A 21,389-nucleotide genomic window follows, 5' to 3' on the forward strand; every position below is an offset into this window, starting at 1 on the left:
ATATGTGCCTGGCAGCCCATGACATGGTCTTCATTCTTATAGGGGTGGAGGAAACAGAGGTGCCTAGGTCCCAGTCTTCACTTTTGAGCCATCAGACATCAAAAAATGCATATCACTAATGGGCACCCTTCCCAGGATAAGGTCTTTTTCTTGGTCCCCACTCCTACCTCATAATCCATTACCACATATCATTATCAGGATGGTAACGAAAGGATACGTTTCTTTTGGCAACTTGTCTCTGAAGCAAAGTGTATGCCTGATTATTTGAATTTGTTGTGAAAAGCAAGAACCCAAGGATCAAATTGCTCTTCACACTGGCAAAGAGGTCCAGTTTCAACAGCACTGTTGTGGATTATTGATTGAGGGTCCACAGTACGCCATGCAGACCATACACATGATACCATTCTGGTCCCTGAGATAGGAGCATTCTAAAGCAGCAAGACACCTGTCACATGCATAGTAGCCTGTATCTCATTCCCAACCCCAAGACTCTGCCAAAATACTATCTCATCAGACATGAGGGGATCCATCAACCACCTGTGAACACTGACACCTGCAAAAACTGTTTCTCCTGCATGCCTATATCACTCAAAAGGGTATTTGCCATCCTTCAAGGCTCAACTCAAGTCGCACTGAACTCCCTAGCTCACCATAATCTCTCCTAACTTTCAGCTGCCTTTCCTGGGTCATCATCAGCCATACTGCCTCCTTTGAATGGGTGTATAGTGGGTACTAAATGGTCTCCACAGGTCTTGGGCCTTAAGGCCAACTAAGATGCATAGTGCAGTTAAAAAATCCAGGCCCCTGATCATGGTTATATAACACAGAGATTAGGAGTGAGTATATAAGTAGGATCATAGTAAGGTATTTGTTTTATTTTATTTTATTTTATTTTAACTAATGAGCATTTACTTTTTCTCCTTTCCACCAATTATAATCTATTTGGGAAGAAAAAACTTTTGTAATAAGTCAGTTCACCTGACCTACTATGTACCAGACAGTGGCAGCTGATATGTGGTTAGAGTAGTGGGCCTGGAGTCAGGAAGACCTTTGTTCAAATCCAGCCTCCGACACTTATTAGCTGTGTGGCTCTGGGCAAGTTACTTAATTTCTATTTTGCATTGGAGGGAGTTAGGTAGCTCAATTGATGAAGCACTGAGTCCAGAGTTAGGAAAACTGAGTTCAAATCTGTCCTCAGATACTCACTAGCTGGGTGACCCCAGACAAATCATCTAACCTCTGTTTGCCTTAATCCACTAGAGCAGAAAATGGCAAACCATTCCAGAAAGAAAGTTACATACAGGGTCACGAAGAGTCAGACACAACTGAATGACCAAACAACAACTGTGGGAAGCACTGTGGAAGATATGTAGGCAGGGAAAATTATGGCACAGATGGAGTTAGTAAGGGCCTCATATACAGGATATATGGGTTCTGGTCCCTTCCCTCCTCTTAACCTCATCTTCCTTATATGTACAATGAGTAAGTATGGCCTCTATGGATCTTTTTCATCCTAATTATTCATGGTTCTGTGATTTTGTCTGTGATATATTGGAGAGTCCCAATAGAATCAGGTGTCCGTCTTCTGCTCTCCATTTCCCATTTAGATCTCTGGAAACCTTCTCTATTGTGATATAGTGAAATTATTGTTGGACAGCAAAAAAAGGACCTGAATTTAACTCCTGTCTCTGGAAACCAAGTAGATGCCCATAGATTGGAGAAAGGCTAAATAAATGTTGAACCATGTGTGTATATCCATGAATGGATATATGATAAATGTGATGAATAGAGAAGTATATGAAGACTACTATGAACTGATACAAAATAAAGTATACAGAAGCAGGAAAATAATATATACAATGCCTACAACAATGTAAATAGAAAGAATAGCAATAATGATAAAACAATCAAAATTAAATACTATGCAACTATAATGATTCAGGCTAACTTCAAAGAAGTGATATACACATATATGTGCATGTATGTATGTATACACATATCACACACATACATATATACATCTTTTAAAGAAGGTACTTCCCTCTCTGCAAAGGTAGGAAATTAGGGGTATGGAACACTGTTAGATTCTTTTGATGAATTTCTCCTTCCTCCCTTTTAATTCTTTGTTATATGGGATTTCTCTCTGAGAGGGGAAGGGAAGGGGGAGGAAAGGGAAGAGGAATAGAGAGAGAGGAAAGCTGTATATTTTGGTATTATAGATGATGTAAAAGGAAAAGTTACCCCCCCCCCAAAATGATATTTTTGGAGGGGGGAAGGCAAGGCAATTGGGGTTAAATGACTGTGCCAAGTGTCTAAGGTCACATTTGAACTTAGGTCCTCTTGACTCCGGGGCCGGTGCTCTATTCACTGTGCCACCTAGCTGACCCATGATTTTAAAACTTAAAAACAACAAAATATCAAACCCCAGCGGGGAAAGAGGTGGTTCTCATTTTCCCTAATTCTTGGCAGAAATGGACTTTTTCTAAAAACAATAAAAGAACATGGGTGGAGTTTCCTCCAAAGCTACTCACCAAAGCTAGTGCTCCCCAAGCTGGAAATAATTTATTGTTGTGCCCTTGAGGCCTAACTCTAAAGAAAAGGAACTTCCCTTTCTTAACTAGTAGATTTTTCATAGTAAAAAAAAGACTGTTCAAACTACCTTAATAGAATAGATGTCAACTTTCAGGGTCTTAAAGATGAGAGATCTTTTTGCCACCCTCTTCATTTTACAGTTGGGCAAAATGAGACCCAGAGTTAAAAGCTTACTTCTGAGCTCATAAAGATAGTAAGTGGCTGGACTGGGATTCAAACCTATGGGTGCTGACACCAAATCAAGAAATCTTTCTGTTATATACTACTTTGTTTCTTCTAGCATTATGGGAAAGTCAGATGAGCTGGAGATGTTAGCAGTAAATTGAACTGCTACTTTGAAATCCTCTTACACCCCTTCTCCCACCCCAATTTGGCAAAGATACTGGAATGGTTTGTCATTTCCTTCTCTAGCTCATTTTATAGATAAGGAAACTGAGTTAAGTAACTTGTCATAGCTAACAAATGTCTGAGGCTAGATATGAACTCGGGTCTTCCTGACTCCAGGCCCAGTGCTCTAACTACTATGCCATGTAGCTACTGCCTAACCTTCCCTACTGTCTCTTCTTCTTTGCCCTCCATTTCCATTTTGACCTCTTCTATTGTGGTATAATGGAATTATTGTTAGATAGAATCAGAGGACCTGAATTTGAACCCTGGTTCTGCAACTTAATTATCTGTGGGACTTTGGGTAAGTTATTTTACCCTTCCAGTTCCATTTTCCTTATCTGTAAACTGAGAGGATTGGACTAAAAGACCATTTAGGTCCCTTACCACTCTAAATATATGGTTCTATTGTCTTCCTTTCACATTCCTTCCATCTTCCAGGTCATTATCCTTTCTCTCCAATAAATTCAATGTTCATAGTTTTCTTCTCTACCCCAGACCTGCCTCTCTTTTCCAGCTTTCCAGTTCCACAGACCCATTACCTCTGTCTCCATTCTAGCTCAACCAAGCCCAGGAGTAGTGGGCTACCCTTCTGCAAAACTGAATTTGTCCCAAGTGCTAGAATTGCCCATTATGTCTCTGTAATGGGGTTGGCTCCACTTTATGTGGACTTGTGTCAGGATAATCAGATACAAATTATTCCAAGGGGTTTTAGTGCATTTGTAAAGGGCTGGACAATTAATTGTTAAAGCTATTACAAGCAATAATTTATTAGCAATGACTACTACTCATACTCTCCCCATTAGATTGTGAGTTTTTTAAGGGCAGAGCCTGTTTTTTGCCTGTATGCTCCATATCCCTAGCACTTATCACAGTGCCTAGAGCACAGTAGGTGCTCAATAAATGCTTATTGACTCACTAATATTTCTATAGTGCTCTAAGATGTATAAAGTGCTCAGCTTTCAGGATGACCCTCTGGGGCTGAATCCTCTGTCTTTTATGAAAAATTTTAAAGCAAAATCATCATGATTTCCTTTATAAAGGTTTTTCCTTTTTCTTTTTTAAATCCCAGGAAGGATATTTGGATTTGGCTTTTGCCAGATCACAAAGCTCAGAATTGGTGAGAGGCCTTAGAAGTCATTCTTTAGTTTTTAAAAGTTTGCTCCATTTTCCTAAGAGCTTAGGTCACACCTCAATCTCCTTCTGGTATGAGGGGCCATAACTTAGGCTCACTGTCTGGGTAATGAGAGCCTGGAATGGCTAGACAGTCTTTTGTCCAGAACAGATATGGCCTCAAGGCTGAAATTTTTATTTGGGGCTCAAAAGGGGGAAGTGCCTTGTTTTAAGTTGAACAGTTCCTCATGTCCTAAGTTACCTCAACACAGTGACCTACCTTTTCAACCTCAAAGTCTGGGCCTCTGGATTATTAAAATTACTAAAGATGATCCTGGACAGAAGGAACTCCCTTATCAATCAATCAATCAATCAATCAATCGACTTTTATTAAGTAAACCTTTGTACTAGTTACTGTGACAAGTGCTTTACCTCCTTCAAGCTCAGAGGAAACTTCAGTCAAACTAGGTTGGGAGAGATGCATTTGTTAATGGTCATACCCTTATGCAGTAAGATAGTTAAGTGGGAGCAAGGGGCCCCAAGCCTTCATCCTAGACCTGAGGATCATGCTCATTTCCTAAATTCAGTGCTGTGATACCATCAGTCCTGCCCATGGAATAACTTTTCTTCATATTGATTTGAATTTCAAATACTTTGTCATTAAAGAATTAGTTTGTTTATGTCTAGCCTTGGTTGGGTGTAGAATATAAGCCCTTTCAAGATAGATACCTATTTGTATCCTCAGCACCTAGCACAATGCCTAAAATAAATAGTTGTTGTATAAATGTTTGTTCCCCTAAAATGAGAAGGAATACCAAGAATAAGGTAATCTTAGTGATGACTAGGGTGTCAGAATAAAAGAAAAGAGTAGACACCTTCTTAGTTCTTAGGCTAGATTAATTCACATGTATAGAATACAGCTATCAGGACTCTGATAAACTGAGGATTGGGAAAGGGTCAGATGTCAGGAACTGTGTTGGAGGGATGAGGAAGAAGATCTGAATATTCTGTGGAGTGAATGGTTGCTGCAACTGGAGCGGAAAATAGCTGGAGGGATCTTCCCTTTCAGAGTTAGGTTAGGTACCTGGTGGCATCTGTTGATCAGTCAATAATTATTTATGATCATAGAATGTAAGAATTGTGGGAGATCATAGGATCATCAATGGAAATGGAAAGGACCTCAGAGGTCATTTAATCCAATGTCCATCATTTTTCAGATGAAGAAACTGAGACCTAGAAAAAGAAAATGAATATGAAATCAGTCTTCTTGATATCTCAATCCTAAAGAACACTTTTGAGCTACAAAGATAATCTCTTTCTTGTTGAAGATCTGGGGATGGATGGGGGTGGAACTTGCTTATTTTTTTTAAAGAGAGGAATCCTTTATTTGAATTTTCATTCTTAATAAATAAACAGGGAGAAGGAGAAGGATCCAGGAGACTGGGCTCCCTCTGTTCTCAATTTTTAGAGAGGGGATTAAGCAAATGTTCAGACTGGTAACTACTTTTAAACAGATATCCTGGAGACTGCAGGGATCTGGTGAAGGCTAATCAGGGAAGGCCCTGGTCAAGGTCTCTGTTCAGAGTTTACACAGGGTAAGGTCCAAGGAGATCAGTCTAACTGGGCCCTTTACACATGGCATGGATCTCAGCAGTCACCTCAAGTTCTCAGGGTTGGGGGGAATGGGGACAATATAGGCTTTAGTTACTTTGAAGCTAAAATCATGGGGATATGGGTGGAGGGCTCAGTAATTAGCTGGGCAGCATACATTGTCCTGTATGGGCACATGTTAACACCATCAATTCTGAGCTTCTAATTGAGAAGAGATTGGGCCCTGGCTTTAGCCTAGGGGTTGTGGCCTCATCCACTGGCTCTTCTCTTGCCAGAGGCTGGGCCCCTTCCATATACAACACACTCCAGCTGCCCAGGCCTCTAAGTCTACTCCTCTCCCTGTGTCCTTCCAGGGATTTTGCTAAGTCTATACTCCTGAGGGGCCTGTGGAGGTGGGGAAGGAAGAAAAGGAGCCCTCGGTGTGGGGGGGGGCGTGAAACCCTTTCCTGTCACTCCCCTAGCAACCTGCCATCCTGCTCATGGGACCACAGAACTCACTTCCTTTTTTTTTTTTTTTCAAAGGAAATCATTGTTTCTTGGAGAAGTTAGATAAAACATTAAGGAAGACAGAAGGGTCATTTTCCTTCTCTCAAATATCAGTGGAGTGTAGTTTGGAACACTCTTGCCCCCATATCTAATCAGTTGTCAAGTCTTGTTGACTGCCTTCTCAAGATCTCCCACAACTATCCTCTCCTCTCAATGGTCACTACTATAGTCAAATTCATAACCCCTCACTCTATTGCAATAATTATTTCTTCTCTTATCTATTTTTTTTTTTGCCTTTTGGAGGGCCATTGGGGTTAAGTAACTTGCCCAATGTTACACAGCTAATTTTTTTGTGTTAAGTGTCTGAGGCTGAATCCAAACTCAGGTCCTCCTGGCTCTGGGCCGGCGCTTTACTCGCTGCGCCACCTAGCCACCCCAGAATATTCTTATCTATTTTTCTAAATAGCTGCTGAACTTATTTCCTTAGACCTGGCCTTCCTCTTCCCTGCTCAAAATCCTTTATGCAGAAGTGCTAAACTCTATGTCAGAAGGCCATGGGGGCTAGCAAAACTCTCAAGTATGTTGCAACTAGATAGAACAAAATAAAAATACAGTATACCACAGATAATGTTAATTTGTAATTTTCTACGTCAATATGCCCAGCAGAGATGTTTCTTTTTGAGTTTGACATCACTGCTTTTCTGCCTTTAGGATAAAATCCAAATGTCTCTATATAAACCTTTCGCAATACAGTTCCAAATCATCTTTTAAAATTGATTTCACATTATTTCTTATGTGCTTCAGTCAAAACGACCTATTAACTTTAAAAAATATAGCATTCTACTTGCCACCTCCATGATTGTAAACAGACTGACCTCCATGCCTAGAATTCATTTGTGACAACTCTCTGATGCTTAGAATTCTTACCTAACTTTAAGGTTCAGCTCAAGGGCTGCTGCCTACATAGGCTCTATCCTTCCCCTCAAAATGACTTTGCATTTACTTTGTATGTATTGTGTATATAATTGAACTTGTCTGTGTAGGTACTATTTTCCTCCAGTAGAATGTAAACTCCTTGAGGGCAGGAGATGTTTTAGTTTTTGTCTTATAACTCGAGTCCTTAGCACAGTGTCTTGTTCCAGTGTTGCTTACTGCAGGAATACTGATTTGGCAGGTGTCAAGAACAGCCTAGAGAATGTAGAAACAAGATCAATTAGGAAACTATCACATTTGGCCAGGAGTGACATGATGAGGGCCTGAATAAGGATGGAGGCTATGTGAATGGAGATAAGAGTACTAATATGAATGATGTGTGGAAGAGGAATGAAAAAGAGTTGGAAACTACTAGGTTGTTAGGTGTCAGAGAGAGGGAAGAGGAGTAGAGAATGGCTCTGGCTATGAACTTGGCCAGAGGTGGGGAGCCTGCAACCTCAAGGCCACATGTGGCCTTCTAGGTCCTTGGGTGAGGCCTTTTGATTGAATCCAAGTTTTACAGAACAAAGCCTTTGATTGAGGGGATTTGTACTGTGAAGTTTGGATTCAGTCAAAGGGCTATACTTGAGGACCTAGAGGGCCACATGGGGACTCAAGGCTGAAGGCCCACCTCTGAACTTGGCTGTCTGGAAGGTTCTTTCAGAAGGAATAGGGAAGTATGGGGAAAAGATAATCTTTGGGAGAAGTGATTTCAATTTTGGACATATTGAGATTGAGATGCTTTTGAGATCTTAGATACTGAGATACATAGATGATGAAATGGAGCTGTCAAGCACTCAGTTGGTAATTTAATTCTAGAGAGAGATTATGGAAGTATGTGTGTATATACACACATACATATACACACACACATGCAGACATGTATAACCATATGCAGTCTGTTTGTTATGTGTATACCTACACATATGTATATGCACATGTATACACATGTATATGTTACGTGCATGCATGTACGTATGAGTATTTATATATACACAAATATGTGCATATCTCTATCTAGCTATCTTTCTATGTTTCTATCTCCCCACAGTTGTAGTTTGTCTCTGTCTCATTTGGAATTACCAACTGCCTGTTTGATACCTCTACCTTGAGGTCCCACAGGAACTATACACACATGTATGTATATATGCACGTACATATACATGCATGTACATATGCATACATGCACATATATTTACAAATTTGTGCTTTTTTTGCACGAGTGCTATATGACAGGGTGGGAGTCTAGGAAAAAGAAGGAATTCTCTTTCTCTCTCTCTCTCTCTCTCCTCTCTCACAGATAAAGAATGCAAAACCCAGAGAGAGATTAAGTGATTTGCTAAAAGTCACAAAGGTAGTAGTTGACAAAGACAGAGTCCTGGAAATTCCAAATTCAGCATGAAAAATTCAGTACTCTTTTTAATGTATCAACGGAGCCTTTATGGGAGAAGAATAATGATTCAGCAAAGGAGACTAAAAAGGAAAAGTAAAGTAGGAGGGAGGAGGAGGGAGGGAAGAAGAGAGCAGGAGGGGGGGAAAGAAGTAGAGCAGGGGAAAGAGAGAGACAGAGAGAGGATTGTTACAGAAGGTAAGGGAGAAGAGGATGTCCAAGGAGGAGGGTATGACTGACTATAAAAGCTATAGAAAGGTCAGTGGAATGAAAACTGGAAAAAGGCCATTAGATTTGGCATTGATAACCTTGGACAGAGCCATTTCAGTTAGGTGATGGAGCTAGAAGCCAGATTGCAAAGTGCTAAGAAGTAAGTGGGAGAAGCGAAAACAATGTGTAGATGACTTTTTCCCCAAGAGTTTGACTGGTAAAGGACAATTACTTGAGAGGATTTAGGGTCAAGTGAAGCATTTTTTTAAGGATGGGGAGACCTAAATCTGTTGGTAGGAAGTAAGGAGGGACCCAGTAGACTGAAGATGAGAGATAGAAAGGATAATTGAAGGGTGCACAGTCCCGCAGAACAGAAGCAATGGAATGGGATCAAGCACACAAGTAAAGACAGAGGATTCTGGGACGGTGGTAGGTCAGAAAATTCAAGCTCTCCAGATTTCCCCCACAAATCACCTCAGAGTTAACATAGAATGGTAAAAATAAAAAAAGAGAAGACCTGAATAAAAATCCTAGGATGAGGTTCGGTCCCTGTGAAGAGTAAACACCTCCAGGCTAGGGTCCTTTAAACAAGCTGTAAACACTAGAGTTATCTGGGTTGGGAGGCTGCCTCTGCCCCAGCCACAGGAACTTTTAAACACAGCCCCTCCCACCCTCACAGTGAGGGGAGTTGAGCATCTGACCTGGGGAAGATGAGGGAACTTTTGCTGGCAAGGAATGCCAGACCCATCTGTGCTGCAGCCTGGGGCAAGAAGGCACCAGCACACACCAGGTGAGTGCAGAAGCTGTGGGGTGGGGACTCTGTTGATTATGGTCACTCAGAGGAGGCTGGAGGTCTTGGTTTGGGATCAAGGTCAGAGAGGAGAACTGATGGATGATATGAGGCCAGAGACACCACCCCAGGATTAGAGGCGATTACAAAAATTAAACTATTATAAAAAAAATAGGCAGGTAAAGGAGTTACTATGGGAATAGAGAAGACTGGGGTTCATCTTCAGAGGAGGATACTGAAATGAAGAAACCCTCTTCTACCCCAAAGGATAATGTCAAATGGTCACCTGACCAAAAGGAATTCATAGAAGAACTTTAAAAAGACTTTAAAAATCGAATGAGAGATATTGAGGAAAAACTTAAAAAAAAAAACATCAACCACAACAACAAAACCACAGAGTCTTAAGGAAAAAAATTTTCTGGGCAGAGCCAAGATGTGGATTAAAAGCAACTGGAGTTCTCTCTCCAACCACCTCCAATACTTGGGGGAAAAATTACTCTAAACAAATTTTAGAGCTATGGAACCCACAAAATGACACAGAAAAACAGGCTGACAGGAAGGTTTTATCACACAGGACTGGGGGCTGAGCAGTCCTGTGTGAACTGTGTGGGCCCAGACCTGGGGCAGCCCCAACAAGTGGCCCAGACCAACTGGAACAGATGTCAGGAGAGTAAATCACTGGAAACTGTGGAGGTTTCCAGGCTTCTCAACCCATAAACTCTAAAGAAAAAGTAAAAGGTGGCAGCAGTGTGATGGCTGCAACTGCTGCTGCATGGCTGCCTCTGGAACTCATGGCCTGCAGATCATAGGAGGACCAAGCAACCATTCAGAGGGTAATTGCTCTGGCTTTGACCTGCTTGGATCTGGGTTGCAGTCTTGGGTGGTGGTGCTGGGGTGAGGAATGCCAGTGTGCCAGAGCTTGTGGTGGCTGTAGAGAGGGCGCCCTCCTCATAGCTCTGACAACAGCCCTGACAACAATTGCAAAAACCTTAGCAATTTGGGACACAGCAATCTCCACTCTGGAAGCAGAGTTCTATCATGGCAAAGAGCTCAAAAGTCACTTAATTGGCTGGCAAGATGAGCAAACAGAGGAAGTGCAATCAGACTATATAATCCTTTTTTGGGGACAAAGAGGATCAAAACATAGAACCAGAAGAAGACAGAAAAGTCAAAATTCTTGCATCAAAAGTTTCCAAGAAAAATATGAACTGGTCACAGGCCATGGAGGAGGTCAAGAAGGATTTTGAAAATCAAGTAAGAGAAGTGGAGAAAAAATTGGGAAGAGAAATGAGAATGATACAAGAAAATCATGAAAAGTGACTCAACAGCCTGACTGAAGAAAATAATAACTTAAAAAATAGACTAACTTAAGTGGCAAAAGAGGCCCAAAAAGCCAATGAGGAGAAGAATGCCTTAAAAAGCAGAATTTGTCAGATGGAAAAGGAATGTCAAAAACTCACTGAAGAGAATAATTCCTTCAAAATTAGATTGGAGCAAATGGAAGCTAACGACTTTATGAGAAATCAAGATTTTATAAAAACAGGTCCAAAAGAATGAAAAAATAGAAGGCAATGTGAAATATCTCATCGGAAAAACCACTAACCTGGAAAAAAAAACCCACTCACCTAGGAGAGATAATTTAAAAATTATAGGACTACCTGAAAGCTGTGATAAAAAAAAAAAGAGTCTAGAAATCATCCTTTAAGAAATTCTCGGGGGCGGCCAGGTAGCACAGTGAATAAGAGCACCGGCCCCAGAGTCAGGATGACCTGGGATCGAATCCGGGCTCAGATACTTAGCACCACACCCAGAAATAACTGTCCGTGTAACCTTGAGCAAGTTACTTAACCCCAATTGCTTTAAAAGAAAAAAAAAAGAAATTCTCAAGGAAAATTACCCTGATATTCTAGAACCAGAGGGCAAAATAGAAATTGAAAGAATTCACTGATTGCCTCTTGAAAAAGATCCCCAAAAGAAAATGACTTCTTGAAAATCAGAATTGGGGAAGGGGAAGCTAGCAAAATTATAAGAGATCAAGAAATAATAATAACACAAATATAAAGAATGAAAAAATAGAAGAGAGCATGAAATATCTCATCAGAAAAACAACTGGTCTGGAGAACATATCAAGAAAAGAAAACATAATAGTTGCACTACTTGAAAGTTATGATCAAAAAGAATCTTGATACAATAATATAAGAAATAGTTAAAGAATATCATTAGAACAAGAGGGAAAAGTAGAAACAGAAAAAGTCCACCTATCACTACCTGAAAGAGATCCTATGAGGAAAACATGCAGGAATATAATAAATTCCAAGACTCCCAGTTCAAGGATATAATATTATGAGCAACAATGAAAAAAAACAATTTAAATATGGCAGTGCCACAATTAGAATCACAGAAGACCTAAAGTGGTGACACTAAAAGACCACAAATCTTAGAACACTATATATTGAAGAGCAAAAGAACTGGGGTTCTGGTTGAAAATATCATACCCAGCAAAGCTATGGATAATCCTGAATTTTAAAAAAAATGGACATTTAATAAATTGTCAGACTTTCAGGATTTTGTTTAAAAACAACAAAACAAAACCTGAACTTAATAGAAGATTTGAAATATAAGAACCAAGAGAAAAATAAGGTAAATACCAAAGACTAATTATAAGAGACTCAAAAGGGACATACTGTTTACCATTTATGTATTTAAAGTGCAAAATGCATATATAAGATTATTATTAGAAACTGGGTAGCTCATAAGAAAGATTGGGATAGACCTGAGTATGATAGAATTTTTAAAAAGTAAAACCATTTAATAACAGATAAAAAGAGTAATTATCTTATACAAATGAGTTGTAAGAGGAAGAACCAATTCAGAGTAATTAAATTGGGGAGGCTTGTAGTTCTGGAAATCTACTTTCATTGAGAATGGGTTCAAAAGGGAACAATACAAGCAGGCACACATGCACACACATATGTCTAGAAGAGTATAAAAGTCTTCTATATTCAGAAAGAAGTAAAACCCTAGGGGATAGGGAGAGGAGAAAGGATAAGGGAGGGTTTTAAAGAGGGGAGTGTGAGGAAATAGGTTAAAGTAGGGTACAAAAGGATGTTTAGATGAATGGGAGAATAAGGGAGGGATCCTCAGAGGGTGGTAGGTTAAGAAATAAGAGGGCAAGGTGGCAGGTAGAAGTAGAAGAGTCAGAAGATATAGGCATTAAGAGATACATACAAACATAAAAGAAAGATCAAGAGTAGAATTTGTTAGGGAAAAAGGAGCAGGGGTGGTAATCATGATCTTGAACAAAGTCAAGGCAAAAATAGATTTAATCAAAAGAGAAAAATAGGGAAATTACGCTATGTATCACATTGTTTTGGACTATTTAAAACACCTAAACAGTATAAGATGTGAATATTGCTGAGGTGCAGGAAATGAAAATATGAAAAGACAGATATTTGAAGGAGGTGGTTATTCACCTTCAGAGAAACAGAGGATAAATAAGCATAGAATCGTCTTACATAGATGCATATGAATGTATGTGTCTATATATGATTATCAATATCTAAGTATATGTATGTATAAGTTTATGTATGTACAGGTATATGTGCACTTATATATATGTATAACTTCGTGTATATATTTCTGTATGTATATATGTATATGTGTGTGTGTGTATATATATATATAAATTACATATATATGTATGTATGTGTGTATGTGTGCTCAGGTGTAGCTTTTGGGGTGGGGTAAAAATAAAATAAAAACTGCACAGCAGAGAAAAAAGTAAACTTACAAGGAAACAAAGAAAAGATGAACATCTCTCAACACAATGTGTAGTATTTATTATATAGACTTTCTTGAAATGGAAATTTATTGCTGCATATTTTGAATCCTCTCTCACATTCTATTATGAACATGGCATGACTTTTTTCTTCTTATTTTGTAATATTTTAGTTTTAGTGTTGTATTTACTTTGTTAGTTTTTTTTCTTTTCTTATTTTGTATTCAAGTTTGAAATTTTAAAATTTAAATTAAAAAAATTCTAAAAAAAAAGAAAGAAGTGAAACATGGGGTACAAAATGTAATGAAAATGGAAATGAAAGCTAGGGAAAAGAGAATGGCAAGGAGAATTAATCACTTAAAACAGATGGTGCCCAGATCTTACACAAGAATTGAATTACTGAAAATTACAATGGGACAAAGAGAATACAGTAATCCTATGAGACAACAAGAGGTATTAAAACAAATTCAAAAGTTGAAAGAAAAAACACAGAAGGAAATGTAAGGTATATACTAAGGATAACAACTGATCTAGAAAATGTTTCAAAGGAGAGATAATTTCAGAATCATCAGACCTCCTTAAAATCATGACCAAAAAAGTCTGACTACCATATTTCAAGAAATCATATGAGAAAACTTCCTAGAATCTAGGCCCTAGATTTTGCCAGAGAGTAAAATGAAGATAAAAAGAACACACAAGTTTCTTATTGAAAGAAATCCCAAAATGAAAACTCTGAACAATATGATTACCAAAAGCTTGGACTTCTAATTAAAAAAATAATTCTGAAAGTAATCAAAAAAAAAAACCACTCAATGACCAAGTAGTCACAGATTGGAATAACATAAGACTTGGAAGCTGACACTCTAAAGAAGAGAAGAGCCTGAAATATTCTAAAAGGCAAGAGGATAAATCATTAAATCCAAGAATAAATTATCTAGCAAAACTGATTATAATAATATGGTGGGATGGATGATAATATGGAGTGAGGTGGGAATGGATTTTTAATGAAATGGAGGACTCAAACATTTCTAATGAAAAAGACAGAAGTGAACAGTACATTTGAAATGAAAATACAGGAGTTGAGAAACACAGGAACATGAATAAATGTTATTGGAAGAGGCAATATGATAATAAATTGTTTACATCTTAAATAGGGGGAGAAAATGTCCTCTAAGAACTCTAGTTTTTTTTTTCTTAATCTATTATGTATTAATTTTTGACATTTAAAAAAAATTGAGGGGCCTGGAGCCAAGATGGCAGCATCGAAGCAGGAAAACTCTGTGTGCTCCCCCCATAACCACCTCAAATACCTAGAAAAATGACTTCAAACAAACTTTAGTGCTACAGAACCTGCAAAGTGACAGAGAAAAACAAATCTCCCACTGACGGCAGCCTGGCAGGCTGGTAGGAAGGGTCCATCACAGTGTGCTGGGAGCAGTACCCAGCCTTACCTGAGACTGTGGTTTTAGCCCCAGGGCTCCCAGACCAGCCCTGGCTGAAGGGACTTTGGGAGAGTGGATCACTAGCAGCTATGGCGATTTCCAGAATTATCAACTCATAGGTGCTAAGGACAAAGTGAGAGGTCAGTGTGGACTTTGGGGGAACAGCGGGTAAAGGAGTGTAGTCTGGCCTTTGCCCCAAAGGGAGAAGAATCTGAGATGTGGCAGCCTTGGAATGGCTGCTTCAGAGCTCCTGGCCTGCAGATTGTAGGAAGACAAAGCAACGACTCTGAGGGGGAATTGCTCTTGCTTTAATCTGCTTGGATCTGGATTGCTGTCCTAGGTCAAGGTCCTGGGGTGTGTGACCAGCTGCCAGAACCTGTAGAGGCTTCTGAGAGGGCAGCCAACTAATAGTTCCAGCAGCTGCAGAAAACCCCAGCAATTTGGGACAAAGTCCCCCTCTCTGGAAGCAGAGTTCTACTGTGGCAAAAAGCTCAAAAGTCAAGTAACTGAGTGGCAACATGAGCATTCAAAGGAAGCAAAGTAAGCACAACAATATGACTCTAGATTCCTTTTTTGGGGACAAAAGGGATCAAAGTATGGAACAGGAGGAAGACAACGAAGTCAGAACTCCTGTACTAAAAGCTTCCAAGAAGGTATGAATTAGTTACAGGCCATAGAGGAGCTTAAGAAGGATTTTGAAAACCAAATAAGAAAAGTGGAGGAAAAATTGGGAAGAGAAATGAGAATGATGCAAGAAAATCATGAAAAGACAGTCAACAACTTGACTGAAGAAAATAACACCTTAAATAATAGACAAACTCAAATGGCAAAAGAGGCTCAAAAAACCAATGAAGATAAGAATGCCTTAAAAAGCCTAATTTGTCAGATGGAAAAAGAATCTCAAAAGCTCACTGAAGAGAATCATTCCTTCAGAAAAAGTTTGGAGCAAATGGAAGCTAGTGACTTTATGAGAAATCAAGACACTATTAAACAGATCCAAACAAATGAAAAAATAGAAGGCAATGTAAAATATCTCATTGAAAATACCACTGACCTGGAAAATAGATCCAGGAGAGATAATTTTAAAATTATTGGACTACCTGAAAGCCATGAGCAAAAAAAGAACCTAGAAACTGTCCTTCAAGTAATTCTCAAGGAAAATTGCCCTGATGTTTTAGAACCAGAGGGAAAAATAGAGGTTGAAAGAATTCATCAGTCACCTCTTGAAAAATATCCCCAAAAGAAAACTCCTGGGAATATTATAGCCAACTTCTGGAGTTACCAGATCAAGGAGAAAATATTACAAGTAGCCAAGAAGAAACAATTTAAATATTGTGGAAACACAATCAGGATAACACAGGATCTGGCAGCTTCTACATTGAGGGATCAAAGGGCTTTGAATATGATATTCTGGAGGTCAAAGGAACTGGGATTAAAACCAAGAATCACCTACCCAGCAAAACCGATTATCATGTTTCAGAGGAAAATATGGTGATTCAATGAAATAGAGGACTTTCAAGCATTCTTGATGAAAAAAAAACAGAGTTGAATAGAAAATTTGACATTCATATACAAGAAACAAGAGAAGCATGAGAAGGTAAACAGGGAAAATAAATCATAAGGAATTATCAAAGTTGAACTACTTATATTCCTACATGGAAAAATGATAATTGTAATTTATGAAACTTTTCTCAGTATGAGAATAGTTGAAGGGAATATAAATGTATATACATACACATACATATATGTTTATATAAGAGGGTATATGGGCATATGAATATATGTGTGTCTGTATATATGTGTAGAGGTATACATAGACAGAGGGCACAGGACCAATTGAATAGGAAGGGATGATACTTAAAAGGTGAAATTGAGAGGTGAGAGAGGAGTATAATGAGAGGAGATAGGGAAAGACAGAATGGGGTAAATTATCTCATATAGAAGAGACAAGGGAAAACTGTTACAATGGAGGGGAAGAACAGGAAGGAAAAAGGGAATGGGTCAACCTTACTCTCATTGAATTTGGCTTAGGGATGGAATAACACACACTAAATAAAGTATCTCACCCTACAGGAGAGAAGGGGGAAGGAGATGAGAGGGGGGATGATGGAGGGGAGGGCGGGTTGGGGGGAAGGGAATTTAGTAGCATCCACTTTTACAAAGGGACAGGGTCAAAGTAGAAAATAGAATAAGTGGGGGGTGGGGTAGGATGGAGGGAAATATAGTCAGTCTTTCACAATATATCCACTATGGAAATGTTTTGTGTACAACTTATATTGAATTGCTTATCTTCCCAGTAAGGGTGGGTGATGAGGTAGGAAGGGATGGAATCTGGAATTCAAAGTTTTGGAATCAAATGTTGAAAAAAATTATTATTATTATTTTGCATGTAACTTAGAAGTAAGATGCACAGGCCCTGAGGTATGGGCATCCATCTATCCCTACTGGAAAGTTGGAGGGGGCATGGGGAAGGATATAGCAGAGAGCCAATTGGGATAGCTGGTTTGGGTTGGTGGGTAGGGGAGGGATGGGGAGAAAATTTGTAACCCAAAATCTTGTGGAAATGAATGATGTAAACTAAAAATAAACAGAAAATTTAATTTAAAAAATTGAGTTCTGAATTCTCTCTGTACCCTCTCTTGCAATGAAAAGGCAAGCAATTTGATTATCAATTATACATGTGAAATCTATTTCCACATTAGTCATGTTGCGAAAATGGCAAGAAAAATAGTGTTAAAAATATGTACATACACACACATATGTATATATACTTCAATCTGCACTCAGAATTCATCCATTTTCTCTCTGCAGGTGGATAGCATTTTGTATTGATCAGAATATCTAAGTCTTTCAAAACTGATCATTGTTACAATATTGCTGTTACTGTTTATAATGAGAATTTTCCTAGTTCTGCTCGTTTTATTTATATCAGTTCATATAAGTCTTCCAACTTAAAAAAAAATAAAACCTTTCTGGGGGTGGCTAGGTGACGCAGTGAGTAAAGCATCAGCCCTGGAGTTAAGAGGACCCGAGTTTGGTTCCGGCCTCAAACACTTAACACCCACACCCACACAAAACTAGCTGTGTAAACTTGGGCAAGTTACTTAACCTCAATTGCCCTCCAAAATGCAAAAAAACACCCCCAAACCTTTCCACTCATCATTTCTTATAGCAAAATAAGATTATATCACAATCATATACCATAATTTATTCAGTCATCCCCAGTTGATGGAAATCCTGCCAATTTCCAGTTCTTTGCTACCACAGAAAGAACTACTTTAAATATTTTTGTACAAATAGGTCTCTTTGGGATCTCCTTTCTTTTGGCTCTCTTTGTGATACAGACCTAGTAGTGGTATTGCTGGTTCAAAGGTTATGCACAATTTTATAGCGCTTTGGTCAAAAGAATTCTAATGTTTTCAAGGGTCATAGAGAAAGTTAACTAAAGCAGGCAAAAGACCTGAGGTTGAATCTGTTTTGCTTTGATGGTCTTAGTAACAGAAGGAAATGGGAGGAACAGAGGAATATACTTGGGAATAAGGAGAAAGGAAAGTAAATATGCTATCTGGCATAACAGGGATTCATGAATGAGGGCTATATAAACATAAAGAAGTTTGAATGTATATATGGGGATCCTATGAATCCCATTTTCATCTGCACTGCATAAAAGCAAGTGGAACGCATTAATACACGCACACACATACACAATTTTAGTGCCTTTTTGCTAAGCCTATCACAGATTTATTCTTTATATATCTTGTCTGCACAGAATTGTTTCTATGTTGTCTCTCCCATTAGGCTATGGGCTCCTTGAGAGCAGGAACTATCCTTTGCCTGTCTTTGTATCTCGTCACTTAAGGGAGGAAGCAACAAGCATTTATTAAGTGTCTATTATATGCTAGACATTGTGTTAAGCACTTAATGTATATCATTTCATCTGATCCTAATAACAGCCCTGGGAGGTACATATTATTGTTACCCCCTTTTCACATTTGAGGATACTGAAGCAGATAGAAGTTAAGTGATTTGACCAGGGTCACACAACTAGTAAGAGTTTGAGACCACATTTGAACTCAGGTCTTCCTGACTCTAGGCCCAGCCCTCTATTCACTGAACCACTTAGCTGCCTCCTAGGAGTCAGGAAGACCTCAGTTCAAATCCAGTTTCACACACTAGCTATGTGACCCTGGGCAACCCAATTAAATCTATGTTTGCTTCAGTTTCTTCAACTATAAAATGGGAAGACTAAATAATTTAATCCTGAAGTGGTTCAAAGAATAAGTCATAGAAATAACTAAAAATTTCATTAAAAAGAAACAAAGAGACAAAACATATAGCAACTACCTTGTAGGTTTTTGTGAGGATCAAATGAGACATTTGCAGAAAGTACTTATTATGGTGCCTGGTACATAGTAAATGCTTATTCTCTTCCATTCTCCCTCTCCCTATTCTTCTCCTCTTCCTCCCTCCAACAATAACAGAAATAAAAATTTAAACAAAATAGTTGCTCTGGAGGGGCAAGAGAAGTCATCCCATCAGCAAGGCATAGGCAGCAGGAGAGCAACTGAGAGCAAGGGGGATTGGTAAACTAAGAGGGACTCAGGCAAGAGAGGGATCAGGGAAGAGGTGAAGGCAGGAAATAAGCAGAACGACATTTTTGTCCTTTTGTACTATGGGGTAAAATCTTTCTGGTCATCTTGCCTCCTACCCCTGAGCAGCCCTCATGGGTGAAGCAAGGGGATTGGGAGCAAACAGCAGGCAATTTTGCAGATGGCTTTCTAAATTCAAGCTATCCAGATAGTCTTAGGTTCTCACAGTTTTCAAAGCCCTTCACCTACACATGTATATGTACAACCTCCTTTGATTTTTACAGTCCTGTAAAGTAGGTAGGGAAGATATTATTCCTAATTAACTCATGGATCACATTATTGGTAAGTGACAGAAACAGGACATTCTGACTTCTAAGTTAATAGAAACCTAGAGAGATTATCCATGGCAGACTTTTAATGGCACATGTGAGAAAACTGAGACTAAAAGAAGTGAAATTATTTACCCAAGTTCAAATAGCTAGTTTGTGGCAGAAGTGGTGTAAAAACCCAAACCTCTTGATTTCTAGGACGGTTTTCATTATATTACACCCAGGCTAGGACCTAAGCTTGGAAATGGAAGCCATTGGTAGGATACTTCCCAGTTTGTTGGAATTCTACCCCTTCTTCTGGTGGCTACTTCCCCAGCAGTAGCCTTGCAATGTCCCTGGTTTCTCTCCCACCTGGGGTCCTTGTGTCTTGAAGATATGTAGATTCTCCTTGAGGTCCCTTAGTACCCCAATTAAATTTGTCCCCAGGTGCCAAAATTGCTGGTTATAATACTTCAGACCCCAGAAGCTTCCAACTTAAATAGTTTTGGGGCTAGAGTACATTGTATGTTAAATGGCATCACCTGTTGGCAAAGTATGGCATTTCACCCCAGCTATATTAGACATTCCAATGACTCTGACAAGAGAGAAAGATAAATGCATGGAATTTTAAAGTGGAACAGGACATTAAAAGGTCAGAACTAGGCTAGTCTAGACTAGAACGCAAGTCTATTGATTCTCAATATAAGAAGGGAGGCAAAGTTCTGTCAGTTTGGGGATGAAGGTGAGGAGGGTGTTGATTATGTGAGAAAGGAGGAAAAGAAGAAGGGAAAGATTCTACAGCAAAAAAGGAAAAGGTATTTATTAGTTAGGTGCTATAATTTTGAGAATATACAATGCTACCAGCATACTAAAATGCTTAGTTTGCCAAAGGGTCAGGCACTCTCATAGTACTTTCTGTACCAAGATTGCAGCTGGGAGATTTTTTTCTTCTTCAGGGAACCCATCTTTAATCCCTTTACAGAGATTACTTTTTTTTTCTTTTTATGTTGCCAGATCCAATTCAATTCAACATTTATTGTGTACCCATTTTGTGCAAGGCACTGTGCCAGGTGCTAGGGTTCAAAGATAGATTCAGCACAGACTACTCTTAAAGGGCTTATGATCTAATGAAGGAAAAAGGGGAGACTTGTATTTTAAGTGACTATGCTCCTAGGAAGATATGATAAATGCAAAAGAGAGGGCTAAGCAAAATGCTCAGAAATATAAAGACAACAACAACACTTTATGAGTACTTACTGTTTAAGATATCACTCTGGTGAAAGGAATAGAAAAACAAAATGTAAAATGGCAAAATGCTATGGGCAATTTCTTTTGATTTCTGCATCAACTGGATTTAAGTGAATCAGAGTTGCTCAAAGTTACTGGTCTCACTCTCTCTTTCAGAGTCATCAGAACCCAGTAGCAAGTCAAGAGTCAAGACTTTCAGCAATGGCTCAGGATGTAGTGGTTGACGTATGTGGTCATATAATAAACCTTTGTTGGTTCTTTGTGTATAGAAATATTCATATCTGTTGATGTTTGTCAAATCCATAATTTTAAAAGAAGAATAAAGAAATAAATGTAAAAATAAAACAAAAAAACATGAATAGAACTTAAAAAAACCTCTTCAAAACCCTCTAGAGGACTGATGAAGAATCATGCTACCCATTTTCTGAAAGAGGGGTTATGGACTCAAGGTACAGAAATAGACATACATTTTAGGA

The sequence above is a fragment of the Petaurus breviceps genome, unplaced genomic scaffold, assembly GCF_028583685.1.
Source record: "Petaurus breviceps papuanus isolate PSGF00001 unplaced genomic scaffold, PetGlider_PUasm1.0 90925, whole genome shotgun sequence".
Classification (NCBI taxonomy): domain Eukaryota; kingdom Metazoa; phylum Chordata; class Mammalia; order Diprotodontia; family Petauridae; genus Petaurus; species Petaurus breviceps.